Source organism: Manis javanica, chromosome 1 (genome assembly GCF_040802235.1).
Source record: "Manis javanica isolate MJ-LG chromosome 1, MJ_LKY, whole genome shotgun sequence".
Classification (NCBI taxonomy): Eukaryota; Metazoa; Chordata; class Mammalia; order Pholidota; family Manidae; genus Manis; species Manis javanica.
Window position 1 is genome coordinate 109,028,951 of NC_133156.1, and position 25,043 is coordinate 109,053,993.

The 25,043-nt window shown below is 39.4% G+C and overlaps 1 long non-coding RNA gene across 4 annotated transcripts in view; it reads left to right on the plus strand.

The window, feature by feature from the left end:
- Positions 1 to 25,043, plus strand: part of LOC108391430 (uncharacterized) — a 34,050-nt gene that overhangs the window by 7,300 nt on the left and 1,707 nt on the right. The window contains exons 2-6 of one of the 4 annotated variants that reach the window (XR_005062378.2): positions 7,965 to 8,263; positions 8,910 to 8,993; positions 11,018 to 11,237; positions 11,320 to 11,401; positions 20,667 to 20,742. This is a non-coding gene — a long non-coding RNA (uncharacterized lncRNA). Of the gene's footprint in view, positions 1 to 7,964; positions 8,264 to 8,909; positions 8,994 to 11,017; positions 11,402 to 20,666; positions 20,743 to 25,043 lie in introns of all 4 variants that reach the window. The other 3 variants (XR_005062377.2, XR_012130971.1, XR_012130972.1) reach the window with 3 other exon arrangements.

Genomic DNA, 25,043 nt, shown 5'->3' on the forward strand with positions numbered 1-25,043 from the left:
TAGCTAATTCTCAGTTGATCAGGAAAGTAAAACCAGCCCTCCCTCCTATGCAGTCTGCTTCTTGGGCTTACTTCATATTACAGACTCACTCTCACTTTGATCCTCTCACAAGCTCAACTCCCTTGGCTAAGCTAAGGATGCACATATGCTAGCATATATACTACACTTTCATACATATACAATATACTTAGGAGCAAGGAAGACAGGGTTGCCAGATTTAGAAAAAAGATGCCCAGTCACATTCAAACTTCAGATAAAAAACAAATTCTTTTTTATGATAAATAGACCTCACACAATATTTGTGTTTTATCTGGCAACCTAATTGAAGATACCACCAGTTCCATACCAAAGGGCTCAGTTTTCCTACTATATGATCTATAAGAAACTTTAGCAGGAATGTGGTAAATTAAAGATAGCCACAAATTCTTTGCTATTCCTTCCATTGAGATCAGTGTGTTCTCCCCCTTTTGAATCCAGGCTGACCTTAGGGACTTGATAAATAGAATGTGGAAAAAGTGACATTCTGTACTCTCTCAAGCTAGATCACAAGAAGCCTTGAAGTTGGCCCCTGAGTCCCTTTGAACACTCCCTCTAGAAGCCCCAAGCCACCATGTAAGAAGTCCAAGACTACCATGCTAGAGAGGATATGTGTAAGTGCCCTGGTTGACAGTCCCTGCTGAGCCCAGACTTCCAGGCAGCCCTGCCAGGATATCAGACATGTACGCAAAGCCATCCTGTGCCCTCCAGACCAAGCTTTGCAATAGATGAATGCCACCAAGTGACTCAGTTGATACTACATGGAGAAGAAACACCTAGCCAAGCCTGGCCTAAATTCCTGACCCACAAAAATCATGAACTAAATGTAGCTGTTTTAAGCAACTAAACTTTGGGGTCCTTTGTGACATAGCAATAAATAACCAGAATGGAAGAAAACAAAACTATTTTATTGTTTAATACTTTAATAATTAATTGCACAGAACACTAGGAATAAAGCATTTTCTCACATAGTAAATACTATCTGATTTAAACCAGAACCGAGATCATATTTAGTGGTGAAGCAGAAGAGATATATCCATTAACATCAAAAATACAATAAAGATTACTCTCAAAATTACCATTTAGGTTTTTTGGAATTTTAGGCATATTTCAAAGAGCAGTAGCAACACCAAACTCTTTTATTCTTTTGGGGTATCTTGTACCTCTAGATGTTTGGCTGGCATACTCTCAGGCCATACTGGCCCACCTTTTGCTACAGCCACTGCTGAGCAACCTGCTTCTTGCAGATGTAACCTGACAGCACTTCACTTCAGCTACACCTCATCACTGTAGTTCTTCTGTTCTGGGTATTCTCTGATACACTTACATCCAGTGGGATACCTGCAGGAACCTGCTTGGCATCCAGCCATACAGCGCATGAGGGCTTGGCCATGCATTTCTATGCTGAGAAGGGTACCAGGCTTGGTTAAGGCTCTGCTATCACTGTGCTGCCTTTATAGAACTTTTTGAACAAGAATCTGTAACTTCATTTTGCACTGGACCTTATGAATTATATACAGCTGGTCTCATGAACCCATGGAAATGCAAGCCCTTGAAGATGCAACAGAATCTGGTGAGTCGATACTTCCTTCCTCTGTCCCATGAATGGACAGCTCTGAGACACATTCTACATGGCTCCACAGAAGATGTCCATCACCACAGTTCCCTGCCTTAAGTGGGCTGCTACACTGACTGCTTGAGAACAGACACTTGAATTGGCTTTCCTCCTCTGTTTACTTCCCCAGCCTCATTCCTTTTATATGGGATCATTTTTCAAAATGCTTGCAAGTCCTGGAAGCAGACTCCATTTTCTGGGAGGAACTCAGGCTAAAGCAGTGTTTTTCAAGTGCCTTCTAAGCCACGGTTCTAGATTTGAGGAATTCAGACATAAATACAACAAGATTTTCTGCTGTCATAGAGTTTATATTCCAGGTGGAATATAATTCCAGGTGGCAAAATAAGTGAATTAAAGATCATTGCAAAGTGTGGCAATGCTATGTAGAACACAGACAGGGTACTATGAGAGCAGGAAGGATGGGGATATAGATATTGGATATGAGGCCTGAATAATGAGAAAGTAAACACGAGCCAAAGGCTGGAGAAACAATGTTCCAGGCAGAAGGAATAGCAAGTCCAAAGGTCCCAAGGTAGAAATGCTCTTGGTACATCTAGGGACAGACAAAAAGACGCAGTGGTGGGAGCCCAGAGAGCAAGGGAAAGAGTAGTGGTACAAAATGCTATGGGTGATAGGGAAGGACCAATTGCACAGGTCCATGTTAAGGAGTTTGTATTTATTCTGAGTGCTATGGGGAGCCACTGAAAGGTTTTCAATAAGGAAATGAATCCCAATTTTGTTTTTAAAATATTATCCTCTGAGAGTGGATTGGAGGGGAGCCATTTCAAAAGCTATTTCAGGAGTCAAAGTGAGAGTGCTGGTGGCTCAGAGGAAGGTGAGAGCAGGGAAGATGGAGAGAAGGGAGGAAGTGCAACAGAGCAGGTATACTAAGGTCACTCACAGCTCATCCAAGGTCTGGTCTTCTGGCCAAAGATGAACAAGTTCCTAGTAGAGCAAGAAGCATGTTTGCAACTATTTTCCTTGGTGCAGGGGCTGTGGCCACTGCCATATCCTCATGGAGGAAAGAAAAAGAGAAAGAAGGGCTCAGGCAGATGCAAGGGAAACAAGGAAGGCAGCAGATCACTGACCACGGTAAATCAGAAGCCAGTGCTCAGGGCTACAGAGTTGTACTATTAGAGCCCCAAGGCACCTCTACCTGTTCTCAGATAAGCACCATCCTGCTCCCCTCTCCCCTCTCCCACCACCTCATCCTTGCTCTTTTTCTTTTCAGAGTGGATAGAGCAGGGAAGAAGAGATTGCTTTAGACATTACATTTTCCACACATTTGTAGTAACTGACATTATCTATAAGCAGAGATAAGACATAATAATTATAAAATCAGAAAGAGGGGAAGTTACAACTAACACCATATAAATACAAAGGGTTATAAGAGAATACCATGAAAAATTATTTGCTAACAAACTGGACAACCTAGATGAAATGGATAAATTCTTAGAAATATACATTTCCAAGATTGAACTAAGAAGAAATAGGAAATTTGAACAGACCAATTACTATTAATGAAATTGAAACAGTAAAAAATAACCATACAACACCCAGGACCCAATAGCTTCACAGGTGAACTCTACCAAACATTTAAAGAAGAGTTAATACCTATTCTTTTAAAAGTATTCCAAAAACAGAAGAGGAATGAATGTTCCCAAGTTCATTCTATAAGGCCAGCATTCCCTTGATAACAAAACCAGACAGACACTACAAAAAAGAAAATTATAGGCCAATACCCTTGATGAAATGATGAAAAAAATCCTCAACAAAATAATAGCAAACCAGATTAAACAATGCATTAAAAGGATCACTCCCCTTGACCTAGTGGGATTTATTCTAGAGATATAAGGATGGTTCAAGTTATACAAATCAAGGTGATACATCACATTAATAGAGGAAGGATGAAAATCATATGATCATATTAACAGATGCAGAAAAAGCATTTGATAAAATTCACATCCATTTATGCTAAAAGCTTTACAAAGTGGGTATAGAGGAAACATATTCAACATAATAAAGGTCACAGCTAGTATCAAACTCAACAGTGAAAGCTTTCAGAAAAGCTATAAAATCCAGAATAAGACAAGGATGCCCACTCTCACCTCTTTACATACTACTAGAAGTCCTCTTGGCAAAGCAATCAGACAAGAAAAATAAAAGGCATCCAGATTGGTAAGGAAGAAGTAAAATTGTCACTATTTGCAGATGATATGACACTATATACAGAAAACCCTAAAGACTCCACCAAAACACTACAAGAATAAATTAATTCAGTAAAATTGCAGGACTCAAAATCAATATACAGAAATCTGTTGCATTTGCATTTCTATATATTAATAGTGAACTAGCAGAGAAATTAAGAAAACTAACCCATTTACAACTGCATCAGAAAGAATAAAATACCCAGGAATAAATTTAACCAAGGAGTTAAAAGACCTGTACTCTGAAAACTATAATACATTGATGAAAGAAATTGAAGATGACACAAATAAATGGAAAGATATATCATGCTCGTGAATTTGGAGAATTAATATGGGTAAAATATCCATACCACCCAAAGCAATCTACAGATTCAATACAATGCCTATCAAAATACCAATGGCATCTTTCACAGAACTAGAAAAAATAATCCTAAAATTTGTATTGGATAACAAAAGACCCCAAATAGCTGAAGAGAGAAGAACAAAGCTGGATATATCATGCTCTCTGACTTCAAATCATATTACAAAGCTATAGTAATCAAAACAGTATGGTACTGGCACAAAAATAGGCACAGAGATCAACAGAATGGATAGCCCAGAAATAAACCCACACTTATATGGTCAATTACTATAGGACAAAGGAGGCAAGAATATACAATGAGGAAAAGACAGTTTCTTTAATAAATGGTGTTAAGAAATCTGGACCACTTCTTTATGTCATACATTAAAGTAAACTTGAAATTGATTAAAGACCTAAATGTAAGACTGGAAACTATAAAACTCCTGAAAGAAAACATAGGCAGTAAACTCATGAACATCAGCCTTAGCAATTTTTTTCTAGACATGTCTCTCTAGGCATGGGAAATAAAAGCAAAAATAAACAAGTGGGACTATATCAAACTAAAAGGATTCTGTACAGCAGAGGAAACCATCAACAAAATGAAAAGACACCTTACTGAGTGGGAAAAGATATATTTGCAAAAGATATACCTGATAAAGGGTTAACATACAAAATATAAAAATAACTCATACAAGTCAATACCAAAAAAACAAATAATCCAACTAAAAAATGAGCAGGGGACCTGAATAGATATTTTTCCAAAGAAGACATACAGATGACCAACAGACACATGAAAAGATAGATGCTCAATATCATTAATCATAAGGGAAATGCAAATCAAAACCACAATGAGATATCACCTCATGTCAATCAGAATGGCTGGTATCCAAAAGACAAAAATAATAAGTGTTGACAAGGATGTGGAGAAAAAAGAACCCTCTTACACTGTTGGTGGGAATGTAAAATGGTGCAGCCACTATGGAAAACAGTTTGGAGGTTGTTCAAGAGAATTGAAAATAGAAACACCATACAACCCAGTAATTCCATTTCTGGATAGGCAGTATTGCCGTGCCCACTTAATAGAAGAGAAACCAAGGGAGAGCAGCTAAGCAACTTTTCTCAGTCCACACAAGTAGGAAGTAGTCACGTTGAAATTCATTTCTAGACAGGAGGCTGGTACCAGTGCTAAACCATTAGGCACGAGTCAGTGTTAGGAGAATGTAGGGAAACACTTTTTATGCTGCTGCTAGTAGAATAAATTGGTAATGCCTCTTTGAAAAACAATTTCATCTAAATAGCAATGATCTTAAAACAATTTGTAGTCTTTGATCCAGTAACTTCCAGGATTCAATTCTAAGGATATTAGAGATAAAAATAAAGAGTCATACTAAGAATATTTATTATGGAGTTATTTATAAAACTGAAAAATAAGAGGCAAACCTAAGTATTCAATTGCAGGGTAGTATTTATATAAATGATAGCACATCCATAAAATAAATATACATTTAAAAAATATATTTAATGACATGGGAAAATGCAATTCTATCTAATTGCTTAATTTTTAAAAAGCAAGATATAAAATAACATATATATAATATTATAGTAAAGTCTAAGCAATCTAAATATAGAGCCAGAAAGACTTGAAGAAACATATCAAGATATTCACAGTGATTATCTCAGAGATAGAATTTATAGGGGAACCTGGTTTCCTCTTTATATTTTCTGCACCTTCTAAATTTTCCACAAAGAAATCTCTAATTTTTCTTATAATTGCAGAAAAGTCAATGAACTTTAGATTATGCTTTAACACAATTATTTGGAACATTATTTTGAGTGACTTTTACTCCTTTCAGAGGATAAACCTGGACACTGGTCAGAGATACCCACTCTTATCTACTCAAACCTCAGAGCAGCGGTAGTGGCCCTTGATCACTTCTGTCAAAGGCAGAGCTGCAGAAGGAAAGGGGTTAAAATTCTATCCTCATGGAAACAAAAGAGAGAGGTCTGGGAAACACTCAGACTGCCCTAGATGTGAGCAAAAGATATCTACAAACTTAGAGCCCTATTGGGAGAAAACAAAATAGTACATCAGCTTTCCTTCTTAAAATAATTTCATTTGATAGGCACAGCCCAGGAGCTGAATAAGATGTGTTCATACTCTCAGTTTTATTTTTATAGCGTGCTACAGTGGAACTGAAGCCAGAAGACGTGAACTCAACTCTTAATTTATCAGCTGTATGACTTTGGGCCAATCATTAGTTAATCTCTCTGAAATGTAATATTGTAACTTCTCAAATAGAAATAATAAAACTACATAGCCAATCAACTCATATGCATTTAATGTGTAGGAGTCATTTGAAAATGAAAATACTCCAGATAAATGAAGATTATTATTATAATTAGACCTTTCTCCCTGTTTGGAAGGACTTTCATTGTAGAATAGAGTTCCTCTTATCAAAGGAAGGACAGAAGCTGCAGAGAAGTACAAGAGGTGGCTTTCCCTACTTAGGGTACAATCTTCTGAAGTCTCAACTGTCCCCCTCCCAACTCCCTAGGACCTCAGGAATGGGAGAAGATTTCAGCTCCAGTTCTGAGCTATAGCTTGGTCACCTCTGCCCTGTTTCAAAAGGGCTTGCTTCATGTGACTTGAATAAGCTTTTAATGTGAGCAAACACTGCATTTGAACCTCATAGAGCTATCATTTGTGGTTAGTCATGTGTTTGCCTCATTGAGGTGAATAACAGTTTGTAAATATCCAAAGTCTCACCCCCAAAATGTTATGTTTCTTTAGTTAATAAGTATAAAAAGAAACGCAAATAATTACATGTGGCTACGTATATTTTTTAACCACATGCTTTTGCCTCATCAAGCCTGAGTTGGGCACTTATAAGTAGCTCTGGCCTACAATGAGGCAAGAATTCATAAAGCATTCTCCAGAGTTCTTCTAGCAAATCTAGCAGGCCTCTGAAAGTTAATCCACAAATTGGAGAACATAACCTAACAAATAAAGGGATATAAATCTAAGATTTTTAAAAAGCCAAGTTCGCAACATGGTTCTGTATAACCTGTGGCAAGTCTGTCAACCTCAGTTTCTCCAACTATGAAATGGGGGCTAGCTGACCCTTAAAGTAATTTCCAGCTGAATAGTCTATGATCATAATGGTCAAAGTCCATTTAATTCTTGGCCTGAGTTCCCATACTGCATCTCTTTGCCTAGAACTTCAGTTTCTCCACTTGTCCCTGAATACCTCTGGGGAGAGGTACCGTCTTCGAGGATCAAGGGGTCCCTGTCCTCATTGCCTTTCCTCCACACAGATGAAGGAGTCTGCAGGGTCAGAAGCTCCCCCACCCTCCCTGTATCAGTTAGCTTGAGCTTTCATAACAAAATACCACAGAATGGGGTCAGGGAGAGGTAGTTTAAACAACAGAAATTTATGTTCTCAGTGTACTGGGGGCTAGAAGTCTGAAATCAGTGTGCCAGCATTGACGGCTTCTGATAAGAACTGTTTCTGGCTTGTAGATGGTCACCTTCTCTCAAGTCTTCACATGCTATTTCCTTAGTGAAGAGAGGGGGAGCGAGAGTACAAGCTCTCTGTGTCTCTCCTCTAATCCTATAGGATTAAGGCCTTACCCTATGACTTATTTAATCTTACCTACTTCCTTTGAATTCCTATCTCTAATACAGCCATACTGGGATTTAGGACTTCAATACGTCAATTAAAGATGGGGGCATACAAACATTCAATCCATAATACTTCCTCTGCAGGATGAGTTCCCAGTACCCAAGACTTTGGAATTTTCTGCCCAAAGAGTTCAGGCCAACTGACAGAACATCTGCGCGAGACTTTCCTGGAAGTTGCCAGCTGGCACACTGCCACCATTGGGATGTGTATAGGGGAGAGCTTTGGGGATGGACCTTGGACAATGAGCTGGCTACAGGAAGAAGCTGGGCAAATGAAGAGGTTGGGGGCCAGGGCCTGGACACTAGCTCTCTCTACCTCCAACTTCTGGCATAGAACTCTGAAAATTCTACATGCAAACCTGAACTTCCAGGTTGCTATGAAGGTATGTTTGTCAAGATAGGAGGGTTGAAAAATTTTTATTTAACAGTTTTTTAGCTGAATGTATAGCTTTTAAGTATTTAAAATATGGTAGGTGGGCCTTCATTTATGTGTTTTGTTGGTGCCCCACAAATGTGAAGAGCAAAACTGATGGCAGGTTATCCCAGTTCCCTCTGGACTTTAGTTCTATCTCTGATGAATTAGCCAGTGTTAATCAGGTAATGAAGAATAGGAGAGTAATAGTCTGATATCACGTTCTTGGCCCATCACTACTATATCTTGACAGGAATTCTATGTCATGGTTCCTATATCATAGTATTAACTAATATTTCATCCAGGCTTGCTATATGCCAATTACTGTTCTAAGCATTTTATATGTATTAACTCATATGATCCTTCCAACAACTTGTGAGATAATATTATTATCTTCATTTTATAAATGAGGAAATATAAGCACAGAGAGGTTAGGAAACTTGTCCATAGTCATCCAGCTAACAAGTGGCAGTGCCAGGATTTAAACCATACATTTTGACGATTCTACTATAGCCTCCTCACATAAGAGCTAATATTTATTGAGCACTCCCTATATACCAAACTCTACCCTCTTGCTAATACCATGAGGTCAATACTGTTATTTCCCCATTTTACAGGTGAGGAAACAATTCTTTAGGAAGGTGAAGAACTCCATTCAAACGTATATCTCTAACAAGCCAGGTGCATCAATTTGAATACAGGTAATGTGACAATGTGATCGCCAGCACATACTCTTAGCCAGATCAAGTCTGCTTTCTTGGAAGGAGAACACATAGGTGGCAAGGAGAGCCTGGACATATCATTAGGTCAAATGGTGACAGTTACCACAGAGGAAATTCAACTATGCTCAATGAAGAAATAGGCCCTTTTGAGTAATATGGCAATTTGAGGAAGTTAAATGATTAAGATCACAGGTCATGTTTCACACTGGCAAATATACTTGCATTTTTAGTTCCTGTGGCTTGATATGAAATCTCAGAGTGAGTCGTTACCATTACATTCTGACTTTAGGCAGATTTATTCCTCAGGAGCTTATGGGCTACCTGAACAGGTGAGCTCTGAAGCCACCTAACCCTTGGGTGTCTGGCATCCTAATAGACTCATCCATCCATGCGGAAAAAGTTCTAGTCTGCAGGAAAATCTGTCAACTAAGAAGTTGCTTTAAGGACACAGCTCAAATCCTCATCAGTAGGATTGAAAGCTGGAAATATGATATGAAGAATGTCTGAAAACAAGTCATCCCACCTCCAAAGATTCATATCTAAAGGTTCTCTAAGAGCCAGAGGAGTCACTGAGGACAAAATGGATAAGGAAACGTCACATGTCAGCCCCAGCTCTGATGACCGCGGCAGTTGGCGTGACATCACCAGTCATTGTTATAGTTGAGGGCCTAATGGATTCCCACGGAGATGTTTTGGCTCAGGGTGGCTTGAGTGTTTTCCAGGCCTTTTGTCTGCTACAGGGCTTTGTTTGCCAATCTTCACTGCCTTTGAAAACATTGTTTGATTATGGGACAAGCCTGCCTAGAGCAGGTTAAAATGTAAACTCAGAGTCAAGGCAAAAACAGCGTTTAGCTCAAGGAGAGAGAATGGCTGCCCATGCCCTTGTGACTTCCCCGGGAAGGAGCCTATAACTCAAAACAAAAAACATACAACCTCTGCCTTTAGCCCCAGAGTCCTCCTTAGTTAATATCTGACATTTCTATTGCCACACTTTAATTTGTTTAGCTGAACAAAGCCTGTCTATGCTTGTGTTTATAACCAGAATGTTCTCTATCAGAAAGGACAGGCCTCTGACTCAACTATATTCAAATGACGAGTTCAGAATACTTTAGTCATCTGCCCCAGCTCTGATGACCTCAGCGGGGTGGCATGACATCACCAGTGCCATATGCCAGGGCCTAGTGGATTCTCAGAGATGTTTTGTCAACTAAGAGGCTTCTCCTGTGGTTTCAGTTAACCTAGGGTAGGTTAGCACAGTGGATCTTAAATTTTACTATGCATCAGAATTACCTGGAGGCTTTTTTAAAACACAGATTACTGGGCCACATCCTGAGAGTTTCTGATTTAGTAGGTCAAGAGTTCGGACCCAGAATTTGCATTTCTATTAAGTTCCCAGGAGACACTGATATTGCTGGTGTGTGAAACATACTTTGAACATCACTAGATTGATGGTTCTCAGGCTTTTTTCTACACATGCACACACACACACACGTTGGGGGTTAGTATGCTAGGGATAGGGCATTCTATCAGTAATAGGAGACCACAAGCAGAGTGATCCTGGCTGCACATTTAAAAGCACCTAGATCTTTAAAACATATATATATATATATACATACACATATCAGGATTATACCACAGATTGTAACAATTCTAAGAACTCAGAATGCCTAGAGGTGGACCCCAGGCCTGGGTATTTTTTTTTATTCCCCCAGGTAATTTGAATATATAGCCAGAGTTGAGAATCCTTGTTAGCATGAGATCCTCTTATTGGGGAGGATAGGAGGCAGAGACACTTATTTTAACACCCTTCCCCCAGGTATTTTTAATACATCTCCATGGGGTAAGATTCCTTACCCCATGGGGTAGATACCCTAGGTTGAAAAATCACCAGGTAATAATGTCCAAAAGATAAGGCCTGGACTTGCTATTCCCTAAGTGGTCAGGGTCACATATCTAGAATTCTTTTGTGATTATCTTTCTCCTCTTTTTCTGTAATTGTATAGGAGGATAAGTAGCAAGCTGGGAGCAGCAATAAGATAAAGGAGCTGGAATAAACATGTTTGAACCCCTCTTTTGGCCTGTTCACCTGCCCTTCTTTCTTGCTGGTACCTGGACCAAAGGGAAGGCTGAACCCCACTGGCAGACAGATGATGGCCATACCCCAAGAACTTTTCATAACTGAGGCCCTTTGACACCAAGGATGTGGACCTGAGAAACAGGGAGGTCTGGCTAAGTATCACAGTAAAAGCCCCCTGTCTCCCAAGGAGACATAGAGCCAGTGCTGTGTGACCTCTTATACCAACAGGCTCAAGATTGGATGTTGCCAGACAATGATCCTGAAGCCTAAGGTTTCCATTCCAACATGAACACTCCCTAAGTGACAAAGGGTAAGGCACCTATCTTCCTGGAATCTCAAGTTTCCCCCCATATGCAATGAGGAAAACATGCTAATCTACCTACCAGAGAGGTATTGTGAGACCAATTAACATGTTCTTATGTAATCATAAAGCAAAAATAAAAATTAAAAAAAAGAAGAAAAATGCTCAAATCACAGCTATATTCTATTGGAAAATATTGCCATTTTTAACTGTATAGTATTTCTAGGCACCTAATTCCATCTTTACCAACACCCAGGAACTCTATAGAGCTCACAGTTCTGCAGCTGTAACTTTAATACATGTACATATAACTCAGCCTTCTGCATATTCAGCAGCCCATAAATATTTGTTGACTAAATGATAGATGATTAATCAATTGCTTAAATGAAATGAAGGTACCTTCAAAGTCAGATACACCACTAATAAAATCACAAACTGTTATTCTAAACGAATCACTCAGTGACTATTTCTAAGCTGAATTAATCATCAGAGTCTGCAACAACCCTGCATCAGAGATATTAAATATGTAAAATACATACTAAACTCCTGAATCAATCAATTGACTCATGGCTAGGCTAAATTGTCAAGGTCACATACCTAGAACGGAGGCTGCAGAACCAGAAAAAGTGACAACCATGTTAAGGCAATCCAGTGATTGATTCTTGCTCCACTGAGACCAGATGTAGTCCCCAGATCCCCTATCCTGCTCTCCTTCTCCTTACTTGCCATAGCATTTAGCATCTTCCAAATAGTATAGAATTGACTTTATATCGTATAAACCAGCTGGTTCTTGAGGTCATGTCTGTATGGTGAAATACCGGTTTTCTTTAAACTTTTACACTTTTTCATATGGTCTTACATTTGGTAATCCAAGAGTCTACTAGATTACAGGGCCTAGAAAGAAGCTTATCTAAAATACATGCAGACTTTAGGTGGCTACATATATAACCCTCATATAATGTGTTTCTGAAAAACCAAAACCAACATTATATTATGTATGATCCACAAGAAGATATGGAATTTAGCTCATAGAAAATAATGTTTTGGCATATTCTGTACTAGTCAGGATGAATTTAGAATATTCTACGTTCAGTTCTAGACAACATTATTTTGATAAGACAGACATAAGCTGGAGAGATCTCAATATGGACAGTCAGTCTGGACAGCAATCTGAAAATTGTATCAGATACAGAAAAGTGGAACTCATTACAATTTTCATTTTAAAGACCATAGGTGTTAGGATGGGTATGATAGCTCTGTCATAGAAAAGGCTGCACATAGTCCATCCTAGTCAGCTCAGGCTGCATTACCAAAATACCATAGAGTGGGTGGTTTAACTGACAGAAATTTATTTCTCATAGTTGTGGAGGTAAAAAGTCCGAGCTCAACATGCCAGCCTATTTGGTATCTGGTGAGGGCTCTCTTCCTGGCTTACAGATGGCCATCTTTTCACTTTGTCCTCTGTGGCTTTTCCTCAGTGCGCATAGTGGAGAGAGAGAAGGATCTTTCTCTTTCTCTTCTTCTAAGGCCACCAATACTATCAAATTAGGACTGCATCCTTATAAACTTACTTAATCTTAATCACCTCCTGAAATCATTATCTCCAAATACAATCACACTGGGGATTAGGACTTGAATATATGAATTTTGAGAGGACATAATTCAGTCAGTAGCTTAGTCTGTAGTTATCTCAAGTAAACATATTGGGAGACATGTTGTAACTCACTATAAGAAACCTTTGTAGCTAACCCTCTCAGCAATGAAACCAACTGCCCACCCTCTGAGGCTGCGGCCTTCCTATCAATGGAAGTAGTACTCAGTTTAGAGAACCATTCTCTCAGTGAGGTTGGGAAGGGACTCCTGTAATGAATGAACTACAAGTTTAGAACAGAAAGCTGCTAGGATCTCTCCAACTAAAAAATTCTACCATACTAAAACCTTTTAAATGTTGCTATTCTACAAGATTAGCCCTAATTGTCCTTCTTTCAAAGGATTGAAACCATATGTGGTTATTTTGGCGTAACAAGAAAAGTCTAGTAAAAGGCTTAAAACAACAAAATTCAAACAATTTTGGATTAAGTAAAATTGCACAATTCTTGGTTTTGCAAAGAGCAATAAGATGTCTATGATTCTCATTTGGAGCTTGCTTGTTGGGTTTATTGTTTTGTGTGGGGTTGGGAGGAAGTGGTTTAAGTAAACTCTTAAACTGCATCCCAAACACTGCTTGTTATCAGTTTCTTAAGAAATCCGAAGAGGTTAAGCCTGTTCTATTAATAAGATGGGAGGTGTCTAATACACAAAATCATTTAAACCTAGTTTTTGGTAACCTTTAGGTAGAAAGAGCCAAGAAAAAGAAACTAGATTAAGAAAAATAGGAATATTGTTTCACTACTTTTTTTCCAGAAATTACATGGCCTCTTACTATGACTGCCAGACGTAGTAAATTTTCAATGAACACTTTTACTTCTGGATGAACCAGAAATACTTGGCAACTAATACCATATATTAATTCAGAACTCTGTTTTACCGTGAACTACATTATGGTCAAAGTTTTTAAGTTATGATATTTTAACTTAATACAAAATATGCTTCATATTTTCATAAAAATTGTGCCAATGAACATTAAGATATAAAATGAGTTAGTAGCAACTGACACCCTACTATTCAGTAAAATGAATTAAACAGTTAAGAATGTTAAGCAAAAATGATATCAAAAGCTATATTTATAATGAGTGCTGAATAGTTTCCATATAAATTAAGAGCAATGCTTATAACATGTATCAGTCAGGATCCAACCAGTGTAAAATATGGTTGATACTGATTGCTTTTTTCCTCTCTCTTTTTGATCCTTGAACACTGGACAAAGAAGAGATGTCCCAATTGAAACACATATTTTAGTGATGAATGCTAGTTCACCAACCTGCGCCCACTCACTGAGAAGAGTGTTTGACTTGAACTCAAAGCATCGTCTAGTAATGTGATCATGTAATTTATATGTGAAAATGACCAGGGCACTTTAGAGAGTGAAGGGGGATGTAATTACACTGGCTTAAGAGTCATAAGCAGGAACTGCAGGCAATCAGGACATTTGACAGCCATCTCCATAGGAGATAAGTGGTTGATGCCCCAACTTCCATTCAACCCCAAATGATTATTCTAAGATAGTGGACCTTAAAGTGTGGTTCTCGAGCAGCAGTAGGAGCATAACATGGCAATGTGTTAGAAATGTAAATTCAGTTTCACTTACTTTCTGACATACTGATCCCTTTTCATTATATACTGCCTTTTACTGCTTTCTCTCATGTCTAAGTGCCTTATCATGTGCACACACCTGGCACCTGGCATTGGATGTGGCCCTCCGGATGCTCTGGTAACATCTGTATGGACATCATTCCATTGCTCCATGGAGATGAGGGATTTGGTGTGGTACCAGTTGCTGCCTCTATTAGCAGCTGCTCCCTATCCCCAGGTCACAGATGTTCCTTGGCTACAACTATACCCAAGCCCTACCTTAATTACAACTCTAATCCTATTGTAGCCTAAAACTTAAGTTAGACAACTTTATGACATCTATTAGCGAGAATCTCCAGGAGCAAAAAGATACAGGTCACCAGATACATGCTTGGCCACCCCCACAGAAGAGGACATTACTGCGCTGAAGAAGGTCCATGCAGCAAGTAGGAAATGGAGTTCCCAGATCATCATTAGCATCCAACCCCCTTCTCTGCATTTGCTCCTTTCAGAAATGGGATATGCCCAATGAGGCTCTGCTGGTGGCAGGAGGCTGAGAGAGTGAGCATGTACACAAGCCTGAGATTACTCTGGCTTTTAAGAAGGCAGGATAGCTAAGTATTTTGAGGATGTGGGTTTTAGACTCAGACCACCTGCATTTGACTCTTGGTGGAGACTGTCTACTTACAGTTTTGTGCAAGCAATTTGACTTCTCTTTCAGTTTCCTCATCTATAAAGTGGGGATAATAATAGTACCTACCTCATTTTCTGATATGAGAAATAAATAAGATAATGTATATAAAACACTTGCATCATGCTTGACACAGAGTAAGCAGCCAATAAACAGTAGCTATTATCAGTGGCCCAGCCTCTCTGTGGCTTAGCACTGGCTTCCCTCCTCCCTGGGGTGGTAGGAGGTGAAGGGCCTTACACCTGCCTGTTCATAGGCAGGGCAGCGAGTGAATAGTGAAGAGAGGAAACTGCAGACTCAAGTGCAGCAAAAAGAGCAGGCTTTGCACTGGCTTTCTGCCTGCTTGGCAGCTGTGGTTTAGCATCTGAATGTAAAAACTACTAATATCCTCCCTAGCACACTTCACCACACCATCGCCACCCTATCACACACAGTCCACAGCCAGCAAGGAAGTTCTGTGGTATATATTAACTCCTTGCTTTTACCCAGCACTTTAGAGTTCAGAAAGCTCTTCCCTAGCTCTTCTCTCATTTGGCCCTCATACCATCCTTGTGCAATAGCCAGGGACAGTGTTTTTTAGTCCCATTTTACCCATTAGGAAAGCGAAATTCAGAGTGGTTATGTGACTTGCCAGAGGCTGCATAGTCAGGAAGTTACAGAGCCTCATTGATGTTCTCACTCTGACTTAGTCATCTGCCCACCCCCGCCATGCCCCTCATGCCCTGCAAATGCAGTGAGGTTTTCCAAAGAAAAGCATAATGTGTATGTTCTACATGTGAGATTTTTTTCAGCTAAGATTATTTCACTCCCTCTCCAGGAAGCTTTGCTTAATGTTCATGTATGTACATAGTTCCCAAGAAAAAGAGGGAACAGGTCTTTCAGTTAGTTATCCCAAAAGTATTTATTGTCAGGCCTTAGACCTAAGCAGTAACCTGATCCTTCTTAACTTGAGTGTTTGCCCAAATCTCAACCAAAGTTTCTGTACTTGATTATATGTCGTGATTCTTTTCCGTCCATTCACATTCAAGGAAGGAACTTGAAGTGTTTACGAGAATTGCAGAAAGAGAACAAAATCATATGGGCAGATTTGGAGAGTGGGGGTCAAAACAGTGTCAATTCATAGTAAAAGTGAAGGATTGTATGCACTTGTGTAAAGTAGAGAATCTTAGCAGTGTGAATTGTGTTAAGCAAGTGGCTCCGGTTTAGGGACAGCTAATCCTTGTGCAGAAATTTTGCTTCTTTCAAATTGGCTAGGAACAAAAGATGTGGCCATCAATAAAACAGTCTTTGTCTCTGAGTCATCCATACTCACTAACTCTAAGTGGTGGAAAGAGTCTGGGCTTCAGTGTCTGACAGACCTGGCTTAGAATCCTGGCTCCCCTGGCTCTGACGTTTACCAACTCTGTGATCTTAAATACGTTCTCTAGCCTCTCTGAGCTTTGATTTCATCTATAAAATGGGAGAGGAGTACCAGCTTTCCACATTGGTGGGAGGGGGAATTAAATTACCTGATTTAAACAGAATACCTGGCACAAAATAGGTGACTGATAAATGGTGGGTATAATTTCTTATCCTAAGCAGTTAACAAGAATTATCCAATGGCAATGGTTTCTAAGCAATATCCTTATAGATAATACAATTTGATGATATCAGGAAAATGACAAAAATCCATTGGTGATTCTCAGCCTGAAAAATCCCTCTCTGGACTCTATTAGGCTCAGCCAGTTGCTCAAGAATCTCATTATTTGCAAGCAAAAAATTTTGTATCTCCAAGTGACAGGATCACTTTAGGGTTTAACGTTGGATCCAGGCTGCTCCAAGTCACTCAGTCCTGTATCACATATACTTGGGATGCTGGAGACAGCCTGTGACTCTGTGTTGTCAGCCCAGTTCTCCCAGTAACTATTTGAACCAGAGCAAGTCCCAATGTCCTGATCTGTAAAATAAGAAGATTGGACATAGTCAAATATCTGGGGCCTCTATCAATTCTCAAAAGCCTTAATTCTGGAATGTGGAAAGAATCCTGCCTTGACTAATTAGTGAATAGGTAGCAAGAACTAGAAAGGTTAAAAAAAAAATCTACCCTATTATTACCAAGGGCCCCAACTAAACAAATTGCAGTGTGTGTGTCTGTCTCTGTATAAAATAAGGGTCTGACATTTATGTTTTCATTGTTATTTTGAGAGCCAAAGCCACAGGTCTCTACTATGCTATCACAGTTTACTAATTAATCTGTAACTCTTTTCATGATTAAACTTAATAGTAACGATAATCATAATAACAGTAATAACATACCTTCACATATATTAAGCCTTTTTCCATATAGGGCAAGTTCATATATATATTATGTTATTTAGATTTTGTAATAACTTGTTAAAAGAGGTTGTATTCCCATTTTATAGATAAGGAAATGGAGGTTCAGGTAAGACAAGTAACCTGCCTAAATTTGTAGAGCTAATAAGTGGTAGAGTTATCTGGATTTCTGTCTCCTCATCCACTGATTCCTCTCAGACCCAACATAAACAACAAATCCTTACCAGTTGTACACCTTGTAAAAGGCATTGTGTCTGCCTCTACTTGACTAACTGGTTGCTTCCACCAAAACCCAGCAGAATAGAACTCAGAACCAGTGGTCACCCACCCCTTGATCAGTACCTTGTACTCTGCACGTAATGTGATCACTGTGAACTCCACATAGAGACAAACACACAAAACACCAAGTCATCTGAAGGCACAAATACCAATTAATATTTCTCTCTGTTGGTACGGTTCACTCTCTTTTAGAATGTTATCTTTACAAATGCTGTCATATAATTTCCTCCTCAGCAATTTTAATGATGTGACCTGTTTCCTTATACAAGGAAGGCTCAGAAAGAATATTGGAACTCATTACTTGCCTCAAAGAAGAAAATATTTTATTTAGCACAGTGTCAACTGTTGACCCAAGGGTTCAACCTAACTGTTCTACTTAGAAGCAGCAAGAATGAGCTTGGACCCACAAATTCAGGATCTAAAATATTCTGGCCAAATCCTAAAGAACTTGGCCTTCTGACAAGTGAAAATCCCAACCAAAATGAAAAACACCTTACACAGAGGCAATACTGTACATCCTCAGAGGCTGGTGCCAGGCCGTGCTGAAGGTTTTCAGAGTATTGCAATGGCAGCACCTTTCACCCATGATTTGCCATAATTCTAATTTATTTTTTCTCACAGTTTGGTCTTTTTACCCAAGCTGGAAAGTTTCTCAGATCATGAGGGAGTACATGTTGGTAGGTGGTGGAGATAGGACAAATTGGGCCGAACGCTGCTACAAAGTTTGAGCCTTCCCTCTCCTCATTCTCTTCCCTCACAAACCAAACCCCAGAAGCCACTTCAGAGAAAGGCTTGAGGCTAGCCTGGAGGAGAGGCAAGAGTAGTAGGACCCCGCCCAGGAAGCTGCCTCCTCCTAAGACCATGCCCAAGGTGATGTGAAGTTTCCATACCCTGCAACTTTGTCTGCTGCCAGTATCTATATCTATGGAATCAGTTGGAAGAGTTCACTGAGCTAATGAAAGCATTATGAATGTTGTTAGTAAATGAACTTTTAACAACATGGGAAATTGCTTAGGCCACAACTGTAAATGAAGAAACAGAAAGCGAATGCAAGTAAAAAATAGTCTTAGGAAATACACCAAAATACTAACACTTCTGAGCCATAGGAGTAAGGGTATGGTGGACACCTGCCCAGGGTACATTCTCCCCCCAGGAAATAAGCCCCTGTACTTGCTCCCCCCTCTCATTCTCAGACACTTGTCTTGGGGAAGTCACAGAGGAGGGAGCCAATGAACTGAAGGTAATCATCTCATTCTCTGGGCCATGGTTTGTGCGTGGACATGAAACCTGACTGGAGCCAATCTGACATGAGGAGATATTTGCTAGAGCTTTTGGGAGAGGCAAGCTTTCCCTCTTCTCCTATTAAAATGATGCAGTAATGTGAAGTTTCAAACTGCTGTGGCCATTTTGGTTATCAGAGTCTAAGCATGGTAATGACTCAGGTGACCATGAGCAGAGCACAAGGCTCCAGCTGCACTGTCGAAGCAGAGCAGAGAGAGAAGCCAGGTGTTTGGTGGGATCATGGAAGCCACAGGATCAAAGCTTGCTTGGAGCCTCTCTTCTCATAAGTGGTACTGAATTATTTGTCACTTGTAGTAGAAGGAGCCCTCGCTGATATAAAAATTGATACTGACTATATTTTAAATTACACAAGTAACTTATCACTCGGTGATTTATGCATAATCATTCTTACAGTGTTTAAGAGTCCAGTTTCAAGATTCAGATCCCAGAGTCTCTCTCCATTAGTAACAAGGAGAGTTTGGGAAAATTGCTTCACCACTCTGAGACTCAGTTTTCCAGTCTCTAAGAGTGGGATAATAATCCCTATTTGAGGGTATTGTTGTGAGAACTGATAATTAAGATATAAAGCACTTACAAAAATATGTGGCACATGGTAAACACTGAAGTGTTTATTATTATCACTCTGACTGTCATGCACAGTGATCATTCCTCATGGAAGTCTCCGCCATGATGCCCTGGTTGAGAGAGAGCGGCCCGGCACGGCACTGCAAGTAAAGATCCTTCTCCCCAGCCTCTCTATTCTGCTAAATTTTTGACAAGCTCAAAAAAATGAAAATCATTAGGATGTATTTGCTTTACATGTGGTAAGATGACAGTGTGGCATCATGAAAGAACATGATCTCAAGACTGATAAAAACTTAGGTTGTAAGGCCTGGGAACAAATTTCTAGCTGTGTGGCCTCTGCCAGTTATTTAAATTTTCAGAGCTTTTGCTTCCCAACATATAAAGCAGGAATGGCAACACCTTCCACATTAGTTTAGTGTGAAGATTAATTGGGATACAAAGTGCCTAGTGTAGTGAGTTCCTGTCACAAAGCTGGTCCTCAAGAAAGGGCAGCTGTTATAACTAAGCTCACAGTGATAGTGGGGATCTGTTACCATGTGAAATCCTGGGAGGCAGCGATCTGACAGATGTCTCCTGGCCACAATATCATGATAGTAGTAAGTTAAAAATGGCCACATAGAGTGCCATAGGTAGGGAAAGCATGTGGTAGCCCCTCTGAATCTCTAGCAGCCCCAGTGAGCACAGTTGAAGAGTTAAATTGCCCCTAGAAGGGCACAGAATTTAGCTGACAAAGTGCCCAAGCGGTCTTATGGTCATGACAATGAGTCACTAAAGTGGAAAGTGGCATGGAATATGCAAGCAAAGTTCGGGTGAGCCAAGGTCATCTCTGCAAGTGCCTAATATGTGGGTAATGATGCTCAAGAACTACATGGGGCCATTTGTTCATCTTAACAGATGTCAGGGAACGTCAAGGCTGAAGACTGAAGTCCTTTCCTACTGACCCACCTTAGCTCACTCTGGAGAAACAAAGGTAATCTGGAATGATTTGCATTCTTTTGCTGTGAGTTCTCATGGTCTAGAGCAGGGAGAAGTCAGAGATTTCTGAGGGGAGGTAATAAATAGTAAGGCGAATATTGAAAGATTGTGATCAAGTTAGGAAAAGAAAATGAAGAGGGCAATGATAGGCCAAGGGAGGAACATACACTATATTTTCTTGGCATGGAAGCAGGTAGAGTATATTGGAGGCTGGCCTGGGGAACCATTAGCAAATTGGTAATATGACAGCCTGGAGTTGGAGGTTGTATTACAAATTAGACTGGAAAGTAGCAGTCAGGTAATGGAGGACTTTTATGACATACAAAAGGGACTTAGGTGATGGGAAAGTGTTGACAGACCTTCAAAGAGTATGAGATGGTCCCATTCACTCAATATAATTTTTAGCTTCCTTGTAAAACTGAATAGTTGTTCTTGTGTGGTGTGCTTTGTCATCTGTGGAGAAAAATCATTAAAATGAATAGTTTAGGCCCCCCCCCACACATACACAAAAAAGATTGTAAGATGGTCAAATTTTCAGCATCATGCATGATAAATTTAAGGGTTTCATTGTGGTTATTTATTGCTCCCTAATAAAACTTAGTGACTTAAAACAACAAACATTGCATCTCACAATTCTGTGGGCCAGGAATTTGGGCAGAGCTCAGCTAGGCAGTTCTGCTCTATGTGGCACTGACTGACATCATAGAAATACTCACCTGGCAGCTAATCTGGTCTGGAAGTTCCGAATGACTTTCCTCACACACTTAGTTTCTGGGCAGCTGGGCCACTATCCCTCTCCATGTTGTCTCAGCCTTGTCCATATGGTCTAAGAAGGTAGTTGGACTTCTTACATGGTGGCTCTGGACTTCCAGAGGCCAAGGTGAAAACTCCTCTTATAGGATAGTTTTCAAACTGGCATAGAGTTACTTTTTCTGTACTCTATTGATGAGTGTAGTACTCAAGCCTACCCAAATTTGATAGGAATTAGGCCTCATCTTTCCATAGAGTATCAAAGAATTTACAGCCATCTTTAATCCACCATATGGAATGAGGATGTGAGATTAGAGATAGAGAGAAGTACAGAGTTTTTATAATCCCCAGTTCCTGAAGTGTTTATGCATGAGAACTTCCAGTAATCTCTCTTAATGCCTACCTCATAGCACTGTAATATTGCTGTACTTGCTGGTTTATTTCTCTCTCTCTCTCATTAGACTTTGAAGTTCTTAAGGTCAACACATGTGTCTTGTTTATATCCATATCTCAGTGACTGGTATATTACTGATGCTCAGTAAATGTTTATGGAATTTATGAATAAAATTGGAACAGTTGGGATCCCCTTAATTCCTGGGTCTTCAGGACACCAGAGTAGCCTCCTGTTTGATATAATTTCCTTCTCCAGATCCAGATCTTATTCACTTTAGAAACATTTGATTTGAGTATGTAAAAACAACATTCATTGTGAACATTTATGTGAATAGCTCTCAACTTTTGCCTGTTATATTAGTTTTCTATTGCTACATAATAAATTATTACAAACCTGGCAGCTTAAAATAGTACACATTTGTTATCTCACAGAGTCTCTGTATGGAGTGCAAGCACACCTTGACTGGGTTCTATGCTTTGGGTCTCATCAGGCTATAATCAAGTTGTTGGCTAGGGATATTGTCTTATCCGAGGCTTGACTGGGGCAGGATTTGCTTTTGTTGGCAGAATTCAGTTCGTTGAGGTTGTTAAGATGGAAGACTTTGGTTTCTTACTAGCTATTGGCCAGAGGCCACTCTCAGTTCCCTGAGACAAGATCGCTCTCTATGGCAGCTCAGAGTATGGCAGTTTGCTTCATCAAAGCCAGCAAGGGAGAGAGAAAGAATCTCCTCACAAGACAAGCATTATGATCTCATGTAATGTAGAGACCACAACATGGCAATTTGATTTTTCAAAGCCACAAAAGAGAGACACTAGCAAGATGGGTGCTATACTCTTATGTAATATAGTTATGTACATTCTTCCCATTCAAATGGAGGAAATCATGCAAAGTACTCCAGGAAGTGAGAGATCACAGAGTTCATCCTAAGAGTCTATCATACCTGCTTGCAGCAAAGTAATGATTCTAATAATTTGAAATGTGAGCTAGATTAACTTTGTGTCTAATTTCATTTGATTCTGACACTAAATTCAATTTATTGTTGATTATGGAAAATGATCAGTCCCTAAATTCTAAAAAAATATCAGAACTATTTTCAGAAAATTCCAGCTATCTCAGGAAATACATTCATTTAATTTTTGCCTCTTCGGTAGGTACTGCCATCTTCCCTTGAGGAGACTGACCCACATTTGCTGAAGTCATTATTTAATGCAATTAGTACTACATCTTTATCCAAATCCTAGGCAAGGAGCTGGAAATTCCTGGCCATACAACCCCACAAAATAAACAGGTTTTTTTTTTAAAAATTCATGTTGATAGCTTGTTACCTATCTAGTTTTAAGTGTAAGCATCAGACCTGGAGCCAAGGAATCTATTTTATAACTGAAGAGTATTCTTTCAAAGAAGGGTCAATAAAGGAAAGCCCCTGCTTCTGCATGAATTGTGTCAGAGTTAACAAAGGCAAAGTGTGTTCAAACTCCTCAGGATGGTATTCTGAAGCAAGTCAGGGCCATTCAAAGCTGCAGCCCCATACCTGACTTCTTCATCCAATGCATATGGGAATAAGATGCACCTGACTGGGGCTGGCATTTCTTCACTGGCCTTTCCTTCTCTGAAGCCAAGCCCCTTGTGAAAGAGTAATGCCAGATCACTGACCAGCCCAGGGCTATTTGACAAAGTTTTCCTAGGTCCTGAGAAACAAGAAGCTAGACTCCTTCCACTTCAATTTGCATCTGTATTTAACCTTTAAACAGAGCAGCACTTACTTCATTTCAAAATCTTTTGCTTTAGTTATTTGTTAAAATGAAATAAAATGAGCAAATACTGATAGCATTAAGAAGTTTCTGCTAACTTCTCAATTTTAAAATGACAGCCATAAAACTACAGTGTTAGAAGTCAGATTAGTAGTCAGCAGTGGCCGTCCAATAACCAGAAGGAGGCAGAAGGAACCTTATAGGGTGCTGGTCATGTTCTGTTTCTTGATCTAGATGCAAGTTACATGGTTGTGTTCAGTTTGTGAAAAAATTTCAAATTGTACTGTCACAGTATGCTCATTTTTCTGAACATATATTATTCTGCAGTAAAAATTCTGAATTTGAATCATAATGTTGCTTAGTTTAGGTGCTAGGAAATGAGTTTTTCCTGTTTTCTAGCTTGGAAATTTAGTTACAACTTAAGTTCATATTTTTATCCCAAACTTACTTTATTAGGCCCCAGATTATAATGTTTCTTAAATGACTTCATTTTAAACCTTACACTGAATTATTTTTAATTCTGTTTGGTGAGTTAGATTCTATTAGGTTACAAAGGTTTTAACACAAACAGAAAAGCTCCCCAACCCATCATTGAGTTAATATTTAATTTTAAAGTTTTTCTAAGGCACTTTATGCTAATAATGAAAATACAAAACTAGGGAACTGACCCTGGTAGGAATAGGACCAACATACAAGGAAGAACTTTTTAAAAGAATAGGTGTTGTCCTTCCTCTTGGTAGGAAAAAGAAGAAAAGAACATATGTATGGTTGCATCCTAAACTGGAGAAAAGTTATGGATGCTTACAAATACAAATGATGGTCTTGGTTTTTAAAGGGAATAATGAAATAAGGTTCTGTACTAAGAATAAATGTTGGGGTGGCACTGGTAGTTCAAGGAAAGGGAAAATAGGAAGTAGTATTGACAAGGTAAACATGGCTGAAGGTCAAGAGAATTGAAGATACAAGTAAGACTGCAGTTAAAATGGTTGATAAAAGGGTTCTCACAGGTTAGGAAGATAAGAGAAGATAGGAGATAACTGATAAACTATGAAAACAAAGACTGGAGGTCACACTGAGGACAAACGGCAGACTCAATGGGAGTTAGCAACTAAGAGAGGTTAGCAGGGTAGGTGGCTGGGGATACAGAGGGAAACTCACAGGCCAACATTTTGCAGGTGGAGTGATTTCATCTGATGACTAGATTCAAGGTGTGGTTACATCTGCGCGTTTCTGATACAGAAAGCCGCTGACAACCATTGGAAAAGAGAAGGATGAGAAATTGTGAGGTCAGGGTGCTGAGTCATTATCTCGGATGCTGAAATCATTAAGTTGATGCAGGACATGGAGATAATTCCAAGGCTGACACAGAGCTTCAGAAACTCAGTCAGACACAGTCAAGGA